The sequence below is a fragment of the Acomys minous genome (genome assembly GCF_964271855.1).
Source record: "Acomys minous genome assembly, chromosome: 18".
NCBI classification, from domain to species: domain Eukaryota; kingdom Metazoa; phylum Chordata; class Mammalia; order Rodentia; family Muridae; genus Acomys; species Acomys minous.
This window is the reverse complement of record NC_140501.1, coordinates 24,886,823-24,901,438: the sequence shown is the minus strand read 5'-3', so window position 1 is coordinate 24,901,438 and position 14,616 is coordinate 24,886,823.

Sequence of the window (14,616 nt, the reverse complement as noted above, 5' to 3'; positions counted from 1 at the left end):
CTTCATGCATTGTTCTTGGTTGGTGCATCAGTTTGCGCAGGACACCCAGTGTCAAGGTCTGCAGACGTTGATAGGATCCCAGAGAAGCACCTCCTCCATCCTTGACCTTCCATCCTCCCACTGGTCCCTACCACTCTCAGCACTCTGATCAGAGTCCAGTTTCCACTCCTAGTATCTGCCCCAATACCCTTCTAGGGTAAGTCTCTCACAGGACATCTATGTTGGGCTAATATTCAATTATAAGTGAATATATACCATGCATGCCTTTCTGGATCTTAAGTTACCTCACTCAGGATGATCTTTTCTAGTTCCATCCTGCAAATTGAAAGATTTCCTTGTTTTCAGTTGCTGAACAGTATTCCATTGTGTGACTATACCACAGTTTCTTTATCCATTCTTTGGTTGAGGGACATCTAGGTTATTTCCAGATTCTGGTTATTACAAATAAGGTTGCTATAGCAGATGTCCTTGTTGTATGGTGGAGCATATTTTACGTATATGTGCAGGAGTGGTATGGCTGGGTCTTGAGGTAGCACTATTCCTAATTTTCTGAGAAAGTGCAGGATTTTCCAAAGTGGTTGTATAAGTCTTCACTAAGAAATGGACAAATGTTCTGTTTTCTCAACATCCTTGCCAGCATGTGCTGTTGCTTGAATTTTTATCTTACGCATTCTAATAGGGGTAAGGTGGAATCTCAAAGTTTATCTTTAAGTGTTTCTCAGCCATTTAATATTCCTGTGGTGAGAATTCTGTGTAGCTCTGTATCCCATTTTTAAACTGAGTTTTGTTTTGTTGGTGTTTAATTTCTTGAGTGTATTATATATATTGGATATTAGCTATCTCTCAGATGTAGATTGTTGAAGACTTCTTTCCAATCTGCCTTGTGCTGTTGACATTGTCCTTTGCCTTACAGAAATGTTTCAGTTTCATGCCAGAAGATGCTATGGATGCTGAGGAGGAAAGAAAACCAATACTTTTACCCAGCATTAGACTTGGCATGCTGAACTTTCAAACTCTAAGCAAAATGGCCCAGCTGGTACAATAGTAACATGATTGTTATGGGGTAACTAACCACTATATTGTTCACCTGAATACCATGCTTGATAGTGTGATTCTGATAAGAAAAATAAAATTAGTCCATGCCTGGAGAAGTCATGGATGTAAGGTAGATTCTGCTTCAAATATCATTCTGTCCAAATGTTAAGATTTGCATACTTATTTTTGTCTTCTATCATTCTCTTCCTCAAAATCTAGTCTGTTTTCAGCCATTTTAGTTGAGCACTATTTTAGATGAATAGTACATTAAATATTCATTCTTTTTCAAGAGCATTTCTTCCTTATTTTTTCTCTTATCAAAAATTCTTTTTCAGTCGCTTCACAATGACAAGTTCACTTTCACACCCATACATGTTTCTACTTATAGATACAGTAATAACCTTTGTCCCATTCTTTTCACCTTTAAACACTTAAATGGAAAAGCATGAATTGATGACTATTTTTTAGTGGTTTACAATCAAAATGTAAGTATACATGAAATTATATGTATATGGTTTTGTTTACACTTATTTCTTTATAATAAGTTTATATATTTTTATACACACAGGTACACACATATATATATTACATATATGATAAGTTTTTATGACCAAATACATTTTTAGTTTTTTATTCATTTTTTGGTTCATAAGTCTAACCTGAAATATTTGGTTTATAGTTTAAATTTAACCTAAATACGGCTTCAGAATTGGAAGTGATAACTGTTCAGTATCTTACAATTATTACCAAATCAGTAAATAACTAAAGAAAATCATAATGGATAACAGGGTTGAATGGAGTTTACTTAAACTCATTTAGTTTATAAAGTTTGTAAGATTTTCAAAATATCTGATTGAAACATTTTATAGGCAAAGCACTTACTTCTCTCTGTTTCAAAACTCAAAAGAATAACACTTACTGCTAAAGACTCCACTCCATATGCTCCACATCAAAGACTTAAGGAAATCAAGTTGGAATTGACCTGTAAACCTGTCTAATGACTAGCTATCATAGTATCTAAAGGTGCTATACAAACCGTCAAAGAGAAAGTCAATCAATCAATAATGTTACCCAGTTGTAAAGCCTACGAACCACAGCAATGACTTCATGGCAAGATATCTCCAAGGGTGCATAAGTGGCATTTATGTCTTGGGGGAAACAAACATCTGCTTACTTGAGGTCCACTCAATAAAACGGAATGTAAATTCATCCAACGATACACATAGGTTCTCAGATCACAGACCTAAGAAAGAACCTCTGTCTGCCAGTTCCCAAAAACAATACAGCTTCTAACTGCATTTGAAGTGCTTATTCTATTTCCACAGACAGTACAGCTTTTGCTATTTATCAAAGAAGTTGCTTCTTGCAACAGAAATAATTTATAATAGTTTTAGACAATTAAATAAGAAAATGCTACTTAACTGAGAAAAGTTTGTGGAAACATTAGAGATGAAAATTATATAAACACAGGACTCATATATTAAAATTTCAAGATATATATTTCTTATTTTAAAGCATCAATACATATTTAATATTTAAAATTAATTTAATCGTTTAATGTTCTATTATTTCAATAGTTATAGTTACCGTCAAAATATATCCTCAGAAAATCTATTTTTTTTTCCTAGTCAGTGCTTATCTGTGTAGCCCTAGGTAATTCTGGAACTTTCTCTGTAGACCAGGCAGGCATCAGAAATCTCCTTTTCTTTGCCTCCAGAGTGCTGGTATTAAAATCATGAGCCACCACACCAGTTTAATAAAAACAATCTTAATGATGTATGGTAGATGTTACATACTAATGAAACCTTGGCTGATATATAAATACTTTTTTCTGTGTTTCATTGGTTCACTTGGAAGGAGGCTAATACAGGTCCTTCACAATTTCAGAGGAAAAACTCCAGAGTATTGCAGATTCTTTTAACTATTTTACGATATATTTACTATGTTTTATATCCTTGGGCAAATGCTAGAGAAAATAGTGGCGAACATGATATATCTCTTCACTAACGATGTCTTTAATCATATAATGAAAATATCAAAGTATATCAAAATGAAATGTTGTCTGTGTTAGAGATATCAATACAGTAATGTGAGAACTTAGAAGTAGAGACTGGGGACTGACTTTCACAGGATCACTGGTGCCCCATATTTGGCTATGTCCCCCTAGTATCATATTCAGGGGAAGGAGGTCCCCCTCAGTCACAGTCGTAGGGAAGGGGAATGGGGTGAAAGTGGGAGGGAGGGAGGAATGGGAGGATGCATGGGATGGGATAGCGAATGAGATGTAATATGAATTATTTTATTTTTCAATAAAATGGGTTTTTTTTTTTTTGTTTGTTTGTTTGTTTTTCGAGACAGAGTCTCTCTGTGTAGCCTTGGCTGTCCTGGACTCACTTTGTAGACCAGGCTGGCCTTGAACTCACAGCGATCCGCCTGCCTCTGCCTCCCGAGTGCTGGGATTAAAGGCGTGCGCCACCACGCCCGGCAATAAAATGGGTTTTAAAGAGTACATTTTTGAAAAGAGCAACATTATCTGTACATAAAGTAACATTATAGAAAAGCTTACTTTTGGTTAAAAAACAAAATGCCTGTTGTCCTAGTTTAATTTCTGCTGCTTTTGTAAAATTTTTCTGATAAACAATTCCCTCTGCCCTAGGAAATGGTTCTACCCAAGTTGTGATATATCTTCCCATATGAGTTAACTTACTAAGACAATATCTCACAGGGAAGCCCACAGTGAGACTCTCACTAGCTTCATGTGATGTTAATCTAATTCAAGTTGAAAATTACAGGAAATTATATCTAATATCTGTTCATGCTTTATACACATTTGATTCAAATCAAAGAAATATGTATTGTCAATAGGTCCAAGAACAAGTAACACATCTATTGAATATTCACTGAATATATGTACACAGTGTTAGAATATGGTTACTTGTGCTATTGCTGCCAAAATATATGTGCTTCTGTGGTGGAATTTCAGAGAACTGGCTCAGGTTTATGTAGTGATAAATGTAGCATAACAGCTTATTTAACTATGTAGTTTCCTTGCTAGTCTTCCAAAATTGGTAAAAATAATGATGAAATTTTTTCTGTGACTGCCGGTTTTGTAAGGTGCATATAAATATATGGTAGGCAGCACTTACAACTGTTTATTATTATTAATTGTCCTTTTCATGTTATAGATTTACAGATATGTCAGCTAGGCATTTGCTTTTGTAAGTGAACACTAAGTGTAATGGTTCCTTCCACAGTTAATCTAATATATTTCATGATTTACCATAGACTGTGGCTACACATCACTGTTGGAATTTCCTCATATAATATGTAAAATGATTGGGAATAAAATTCATTTGCCTCTCTTTCACTTCCACACTTGTATGCTTGATACAAATGCATCAACTTCCTTAACCTTTTCAGAGACAGAAGTAAGATACAAACAAAATCATATACCACATGTGTATGTGTACAGATAGAGATAGAGATCAATATAGATATAGATATGAATAATGCAGATACTACAGATACAGGATGATATCTATTATAGATATGGACATACATAATGATATAGATGTATATAAATGTTTTAAAGACATAGTTCAAGATAACAAATACATGAACTATGCTCTACCATTCATAATTTAAAATTTTATCCATCACAATCTTCAAGGTTACATTAATTAAAATGCATTTTGTAAGGTGATATATTTGAATAAACACATTGACTAGTAACAATCACTGTCATCACATTTTTGTACTGTGAGTGTTTACTTGGTTGATATGTAGTTATCATTCATGTTTGTGGGTGTTTTAAAATATGTATGATAAATACTCATGTGTGTGCATATGTATGCATGTGTGCATATATTCAGAGATTAGAAGAGGAACAAGGTATCCTGCCTGAAGTGCTTTTATTAGCTAATAGTAATTACACCAATTATCTTCTTTCTATTCTTCCCTCCAAACCTTCTTGTCCTGTTGCAAATTTGTAACTCGTTTTAACTAATTCTTAGTTACATAATACAATATATTCCTAAATACATAAATACAATCTGTTCTGGCTGTGTAATGTTACTTGTAGGCATATTTTCCGGGCTGACCATTTGGTGTTGTAAAGCTATTGGTATTTTTTCCCTCGGAAAGATGATTTTTCTTGCTCTCAGTATTGCTTAGTTGCCTGTGGTAATCATAACCAATGTTTCTAATGAGGGCTTCTCATGTCTGGAGTTGGGTTCTGTTTAGTGAGGTTTTTTTCTTTCAGAGGAAACACTGTCATTCCAGATAAGAAATTTTCATTTAGACTATTTCATGCTACTTTGACTTGCATCTAAAAATGTAGAAATATCAGGAGTACTAATATTTCATCTAATTTCATGATACAGGTCACTCATTCCATCCTGGCCAAGTGGACATTCTCTGGGTAGAGTTGTTCATTTACTGTGACCTACTCTCAGAAGCACAGCTGTGGCCTTATATGCAAGCCATTTTGAGCAGGAAATTCTAGGGATACAGACATACAGTTCTTAACCGGAAGGGGATGTGCTTAATGTGTGCTTTTGACGCCGGCCCTTGGACTTGAATGTGTTCACTGAAGAAGCATGAGTGATGTGGTCTATAACACCGCTCTCTGCGGCACAGGATTGAAGAGTGCAATGTCTTCTGCTGAGACATACGCTGAGACTCACATCCAAACTTCCGGGTGGAGCGCAGGGATTCTTATGGAAGAGCTGGGGAACAGAAAGGACCTGGAGATGTCAAGAGCTCCACAAGGAGACCAATGGAGCCAACAAATCCAGGCAGGGATGGGGAGTGCTGCAGAGACTGATACACCAACCAAGGACATAGACCCTCTGCTCAGATGTAGTAGATAGGCAGCACAGTCTTCTAGTAGGTTCCATAATATGGGGAATAGGGATTACTTCTATCATAGACTCCGGCCCCCACATGTTGATCACTTTCCTCTGGGAGGGCTGCCTTGCCAGGCCACAGAAGAAAAGGTTACTGGTCACCCAGATGAGACTTGATAGGCTGAGGTCAGATGTTGGAGGAGGAGGTCTCCCTTTTGGAGGAGGGAAGGAGGGAAGGAGGATGAGAGAAGGAGGGTGGGATCAACAGGTGACCAGGGAAAGGGCTACAATCAGGATGTAAGGCAAACAAAATAAAAGGAAAAACTTTTAAAAAAGAAAAGTACATAATTTTGTTTTCATTTTCTGTCAAAATTATAGTATTTTCTTAAAAATAAACGCCATTTTTCTGTTTGAATTTTTCTTTTAATTTGGAAAAACTAATTTTATGTCTTCCTTACGTAATTACAGTATGCTTCTCTTTATTAACTTGTTTAAGAAACTGCAAGAATGTCGATAGTATTTTTGAGTGACATGTCTATGGCTGTTTTCAATCCCAGGTAAAAGTTACTGCTCATTTCACTCCCTTCTTCCTTTTCTATGTCTGTCTCAAGTATGAAAATGCTAAATGGAATTAACACAAATGGGTAATAATCTGGATTTCTAAAAGTGTGTTTTAAAATTTTACTACCTCTACATGAAATGTAGGGAATGCATATGAGTTCATCATCTAAATCTGATTCAAGTACTAATTCTAAAATCACCTGTTTAATCAGTAATCAAAATTTTCTCATACTGTAAAAAAAATAAAAGTAAAAATAAGCTCTATGGTGATGACTTCAATGTGAGCCAAATGGAATAATAAATCCATAAAATACTTAATGTATACACTCAGGCTTATAGATGAGCTTGCCACAAAGGAAACTCTGCCTTCCTCTCTTCATTAATGTATTTCTTTCATTCTAACTTCTCTTGTTGTTGTTGTTGTTGTTGTTGTTGTTGTTGTTGTTGTTGAGGGAAGTTTGAAGCCGGGTTTATCTGTGTAGCCTTGGCTGTCCTGGACTCTCTTTGATTTCTAAAGTTTGGTAAACATCTTTAATTTACATAAGCCACAGCACCTCCATACACACAAATGAAACTAGAATAGATTGCAAGAGCAACAGTTTATTGTGTCAGTCAGCAACTGGAGAAGAGAAAGATGCGATTGAGCCTAATGAATATTTAAAGAAGACTATTATCAATACATATCTCCTTAAGAGTTAATAACACTGTAACGAGATCCATAAACCCCACTTACTTTTATTTCATTGCTCAAAATCAATGAACTGTAACTTCTGAGCAAATTTTCAATGACATATTTGAGTCAAGTAAACATCACTTTGTTACTCTTTTATTTCTAAGAAGTTGAAAAGGCAAGGGAGATGTAGTTTACGTGTAGGGAGTTTGTTCAAGTGAGTTTTTACTTTTCAGGCTGTTCAGTTAATGATTAACGTCACATACCATGCATCTCCTTCTAGGAGCTACGGTGTCTATTAAATGTAATTACCTTTCCCATGGCTTTAAATTGACGGCAGATTCAAAATGAAGGTAGCTTCTGTTAAATTTAATTACTTCTCCCTGAAGCTGACTTGGCAAAACTGACTAGTAATGAAAGTGGATTCCATAAAAAGATGCATGGTTAAGGTGTGGCTATGAAATTAACAATGATATTAATAACAAAATGGAAAATAATGCTTAACATGCTATTTTTCTCATTTTGTGAATATTTTTGTGATAATGTAATAGCTAAATTAAACTCTCAGGTTTTCCTAATTGATTTCAACTATTAATCAATGGATTATAATTATCACAATAAGTATGAGTTCAACTCTCAGAGATTTATCGAGTGTCTATTTTACCTCACATAGCAAATGTACTATTACCTAATTCAATTTTTTCAGTTGTTATTGAAAGCTGGAATAATAGAGTAAAGAATGAAAAATTACTAAAGCAAACATATCCTGTTTTTCCTGGTTATCCAATAAGAAATTTCTTCCTAAGTGTCCTATGCAGTCCAACAAAGCATATAATTTCCCCTACCTACTTCACCTAAATATAAGAAAATAGAGAAAATTCATGATACATTGCTGCTATATAAATCTTTTGACTTGTAAAGCAGTACCTACTTTAAGGCACATATCATTCTAGATCTGAACAAATTGCTAAAATTTTAGTGCATTAGCTCATCATTCAATGCTCACTTTATTATGTGTATCTATAGGATGCTTAATATATTAGAAGAAGTTATAGGTTTCTTTCAACTTAGAGAGGGGTTTTAAATAACTTCAAAGCAGTTCTGGACTATAGAAAATTGGTTTCTATTGCTTGAACTTTCTCTTGGAATGTACAGAAGACAGACATGGCATCTCCTTTTTTTGTTTAAGCACAAACTAAGCTACCTTAGCTTGATGAGCCAAAGCCAAGTCCCAGGCTTGTATTTCAAGGACATCTTGATGCATAAATGAAAAGACTACTGAATTTCCCCAGACGGAGCACCTTCTACTCTACAGTTGAGGAAGAAAACACAAACATCTGTATTGCTTCCACAGTCTAAAGGAGGAACATCAAAAAGCGGCGAAGTACTTCATTAAGAAAATCCTGCTATCCAATTATCCTTCCTTGGCTTATTCGGATACATGGCACACTGTGTCATGAGTCAAAAGACTTTCAGAGTGTTACATTATCCACATCTGATTTTCGATAAAACAGCCAGCAATATACATTGGAACAAGGACAGCATCTTCAACAAATGATACTAGTGAAACCGGATGTCTGTATCGAGAACAATGAAAAAGAGAACTGCATTTTTCATCCTGAACAAAAATGAAGTCCAAGTCAATCAAATATTTTAACATAAAACCAGACGCACTGAACCTGATAGAAGAGAAATTGGGGAATAACCTAGAATAGATTGGCATGGGAGCCAACTTTTTAATCAGAACATTGATAATGCAGACAATAAGAAGAACACTTCATAAATTTGACCTCATGAAATAGAAAAGCTTCTGTAAGGCAAATAACTATATAGTGGTTTGAATAGGAATGGCCCCAAACAATTCATGTGTTTGATTGCTTGGCCACAAGGAGTGGCACCATCAGGAGGCGTAGCCTTGTTAGAGGAAATATATCACTGTTGGAGCAGGCTTTGAGGTATTAAAGTTCAGAGTATGCCCAGTGTGGTGGGCAGTCCCCCTTTTGGTACCTACAGATCAAGGTGCGGCACCCTTAGCTCCTTCTCCAGCATCATGTCTGCCTGGAAACTACCCTGCTTCATGCAATGATGATAATGGACTATGCCTCTAAAATTGTAAGCTCGCTCCAACTTTTATAAGAATTGTCATGGTCATGGTGTCTTTTCACAGCGCTGGAAACACTAAGACAGGCTCCATCAATCAGACACTCTGGCAGCCTACAGAACGGGAAAAGATTTTGAGCAATATTCAGCTGTAAAGAATAATAAAATTATGGACTTTTCAGGTAAATAGTTGGAAATAGGAAGATAATATTGAATGGAGTAATCCAGGCCCAAGAAAAACAGCAGAGTTAACTAGTCAGGGCCCAGAGGGGTTGCTGAGACTGAAGCAACAACCAAGTATCATACATGGACTGGACATAGACCCCTACAGAAATTTAGCCAATTGGCAGTTCAGGCTTATGTGGATCCTCTAGTAAGGAGAGTAGGGGCTGTTTCTGATAGGGACTTTGATGCCAGCTTTTTTTTTTTTTAAACTACTCCACCCTCAAAGGACTGCCTTGACAGGCCACAGGGGAAGAGGACACACACAGTCCTGATATGAGTTGATGAGCTAGGGTGGATGGGAAGGGAGGTTCCCCTTTTGTGAGGAATAGGGGAGGGGAGAAGAGGAAAACAAGGGAGTGTGAGAGAGATGGGAGAGGAGTGATAGGGTTATGACCAGGATGTAAAGTAAATTAAACAGATAAAATAAGCTTACAAATAAAAAAAAGGAAAGGGAAGTAAATTAGACATTGGAGGTGGGTAAAGGGTGGGAACTGGGGAAGCGAGGGGAAAGAGAGGGGTGTAAAGGTGAAGATTAGATAAGGAAGGAGAGCCGGGCAGAGAAGGCTTGGTGAGAGATCAGAAATTGGAGGTGGGAACATCTATGGGGTTTACCAGAGACCTGGGATAAGGGAGGTTCCAGGAAGTCTATGGTGGTCACCCTACCTGACACTCCTAGCAGTGGTGGATATGGAACCTGATGCAGGCACCATCTCTAGTCACAAAAGACTTCCATTGGAGGGCTAAGAACATGCACAAAACCTTCTACCCAAAATTGCTCCTGCCTACAAGACATGTGGGGGAAAAGTTGGAGCAAAGATCGAAGGAATGGCCAACCAAAGACTGGCACTACTTGAGACCCATCCCATGGGAGAGAACCAATCCCTAACACTTTTAAGGTTACTTTGGTATGACCACAGACAGGAGCCGAGCACAACACCTCTGAGAAGCTTCACTTGGCAGCTGATGGAAACAGATGCAGAGATCCATGTCCAAACGTTAGACAAAGTTACGGAGTCACATGGAAGAGTCAGGGGAATGACTGAGAGAGACACAGGGATCAAAGACTTCACAAGAGAGTAGCTTGGTCTTCATGTCGATTCCCCAACTGGAGCAGTGGCCTTCTCCTCTGACTCTGATGAACCCTTTGGATACTGTTTTCCTAACTGAGCTGCCTTGTGTAGCCTTAGGGGGAAAGTATGTGTCTAGTTCTGCCACAATTGATGTTCCAGGATGGTTGGTACCCATGAGGGACTTCCCTGTACTGTGAAGAGACAGAGAAGGGAGAACGGATAGAAGGGCTGGGGGGGCGGGGGGAGGACTGGGACGAGAGTAGAAGGGCCTGCAATCAGAATGTAAAGTGAATAAACACCTAAATTTTTAAAATAGAACTCAAGAAAATAGGTATCAAAAAACTTTATCTTCTTACATCTATATCAAAAAAATATATCTTCTTACAGCTATAAAATGGTTAAGATCAATAACACAAGTGACAGCTTATGCACTCAAGAATATGAAGCAAGCAAAACACTCTTCCAATGCTTGTGAGAGTGCAAACTTCTACGGTCCCTGTAGAAATCAATATGGCTCTTTCTAAGAATATTGTAAATTTATCTACCTCAAGACTTAGACATAGCACTCTTGGTCATATACCTAAAGGACAATCCATATTACCACAATGACTCTTCTCAAATGTGTTCATTATGGCTTTATATATAATAGTCAGAAACTTGAAACAACCTAGATGTCCTTAAGCTGAAGAATGAATAAAAATGTGATAGACAATGGTATATTGTTTTTTAAAATGACATAATGAAGTTTGCAAGCAAATAGATTCAACCAGAAAATTTTATTCTGAGTAAAGTCACAGAGACACAGAAAAGCAAACATGGTGTGTATCTTATAAGCGAATATTAGCTGTTAAATAAATGATTAGCATGGTACAAACCACACTCAGAGTTTAGTTAAAGAAATGGTCCATCAGGCAGAATGTATGGATCTTCCTGAGAAAAGGATATAAAATAGATTTTACAGGTGCACTGGGAACAGGTTGGGGAGGAAGTGGGAGGGATTAGGTGGGGGAAGAAGGAATGGGGGAAATGAGAGCTGGAACTCGGGGCATTTGGGGATGGTATGGAAACAGGGGAAATATCCTGGAATCTATGAGGATTATCCTAGTGAGGACTTCTAGTAATGAAGAATCTAGTGTATGAACTGACCACCTTTTGCAGGCAGTAAGGGTTTTAGAGATGAGTCATGGCTATATTCAATCAACTTGTTGCCAAAGGGATACCTTTGGAGATAATAAACAACTCAGGCTGATGTTGGGACCATGGTTGGCTGCCCAAAACCTGACAGTTTGTTCTCTTTCTGAGGACAAAATCCACATAACCCATTGAATGTAAGTATATATTGGTCTGGTGTCTATATACATCCTTCAGCCGTATCTTCTAGGCTCTGGTGAAGGATGGTACTCTGTAGAAAATAGAAGCCTGGAAACCAAGCCAGCTACAAGCCCATTATCTCCTGACGGCAAGATGTTCTGGAAGCAATGGTGGCACAGTCTGTGCATCAATTCCTAATGATATTCTGCTATACTCATAGATAGTTGCCTGTCCCAGTTGTCATTACGAGCTTCACCCAGAAACTGTTGGAAACTATAAAGAAAAATCCTAAGAGAGTATGATAAGGAAGCTGAAATATCTCTCCACAATTGATGCCTTCTGTCAGGGATACAGGAGGGGAATGACTTAGTTTTATTTAAGTTGCAGGCCACTGCAAGTTAACCATGCTCCACTGAGTATATCAATATCACAAATTGGACTTGTTATATTTAATTTTTATTTAGGGGGTCTCAAGGGTGGGGAGGAGAACATGAAAAAACTGGGAAATGAGTGTAATCAGGTACATGATGTGAAAAGTCTCAGAGAATCAGTAAAAAAAAATTGAAATTTACAGTATACTAAAGAATATCAACAATTTTAAAAAATTGGACAAGTCAAGATGAGAAAGCCATTCAGCAACATTATTCTATGGCTTCCTTCATTTTCTGTCCCTAGTTTCATGTCTGGAGCTTCTTTGATGATGAAATGTGATATAAAAGTGTAATTCAAGTAGCTTATTTTCTCCCTATGTTGCTTTTCATTCTGTTATTTCTTCACAACAATAGAAATGCCAAGAAAGACACTTAGAGACATGGAGTTTATTTTCTAAATATTAAAGACAGAAAAGAATAGGATGTATAGGACCCCAAAAGATAAAATGTCTGAAAAGAGACATCTACTTACAATTAGAACATCAAAGTATTATATCCTTAAAAATGATTAATAAATAGCCCCTCCCTTTGTCCTGAGAAGAATACTTGACAAAGACAATTTGTGCTATTCTGAGGAAAAAGAAGACTGACTCTCAGCATTCCTATAGCAAAAACTCCTGGTTTTGTTCTAAGTGAAATTATAAATTAAAATATTATGCATGTGTGTGAGCTCACACATGGATGCACCCAAACACACACACAGAGACAGAGACAGAGACAGAGACAGAGACAGAGAGACTAAGAGACAGACAGATAGATAGATTTAGACATAAGTGTGTTGGCTCTATCTAATTCCAGCTCTTCTGAAGAGACAGGAATACTGCCAGGCCATAGAGTAAGTTCTGCTGTCACTTGATGTGCTGGGGTGGCTGGAGAGGTAGGACTCCCTTTTATAAGGAATAGGGGAAGCTGTTGGGGGAAGAGAGAGGAATGGTGGGACTGAGGAGAGGAGGGAGGGGACTAAGACCAGACTGTAAAGTGAATGAATGAATAAATTTTAGAGAGGGAGGGGAGAGAGAGGAAGGAAGTAAATTAACCACCAGCTTGGGCTATATTGCAAATTGTAGACTATCCTGGACTAAGCATGGAAAAACTATCAAAAACCCAACCAAAAAACCAAAACAAATTAAGTAAAAATACATAATTTGTTAACTTTTCTATTTCTATTTAGATTCATTTTTAAAATGATGAGCCCAGTAAATGTTTTGTATTTTCACCCATTTATTATAGTTTCATGTCATTAACAAAAATATGTACAATATGATTTTCTGAGAAAGGCAGAATTTCCCCAATGCAGAGGACTTGAAAGAGTTTGTACATTTGTAAATCTGCTGCACTGAGGGTTAGCTACTGCACGAGGAAGTGGACTTATATCTTAACCATCCAGTTTTAAATAAAGGAACACACACGAAATGTGTGTTGGTTTTGCTGATGATTTTCAGAAAATATGGAAGATAATGCCATTGATTTAATCTCATCTAAGATGATGGAATGTTTATTTGATGGGTTTTGTCATGTAAACAAATCTCTGAGGATAACTGTAAGATATTTTCTAGATTAAATTAACTGGGGTGGGAGAAGCCAACCTTGTTCTGTGAGCCAAAATAAACATTTTCTGAAGTGCTTCAAGATAACAAGTGGATATGGATAGCCAGTCTATGTTATTTAGTGGCTCTTTAATGTGAGGCTTGAAAGTTAAGGATAAAATGAGAAATTTGATTTCAAATGCCATAGAGAAAATGGCAGGGGGTGAAGGAATGGATATTTTTTCAAGATGCCCACAAAAATTTATTGTGGCTTTTCCCATTGGAATATTTCCCACTTTGCTCCCAGATGAGATTTTCTGGTTTGTTGTTGTTGTTGTTGTTGTTGTTTGGTTGGTTTGTGTTTGTTTGGTTGTTTGTTTTTTTGTTTGTTTGTTTGTGTGGGTGTTATCTGTTTCAAAGATGTTTGGGAAAAATAACCAAGCAGTTTAAAAAATTGCAAGTGGAAATGGAGTGACCTGAGAAACAAAACAAAAGAAAAATGGCTGAAATGGGAAAACAAAAGGGTTTACCCTCCTCTCTCAAGGAGAGAATTAAAACATCCTATATGCTGTAAGGATGTGTTAAAATGAGATTGGAAACCAGTGAAAGGTTTGCATTGGGGACATGGATATGCTTATATTTTCAAAGGAAATGAACACTGTGGATATCATCAAAACTGGTATAGATCCTTCTCTCTCTCTTGTCTAGTAATAGTGGTTGAAACTGGGGGTGGGGGAATGAAGAATGGGGTAAAAGAACCCCCAATAATAATGACCAGCTACAGGTATGTGAAGGGTAGTGCTAATTGTCAACTTGATGAAAATTTGAAATCTCAAGACA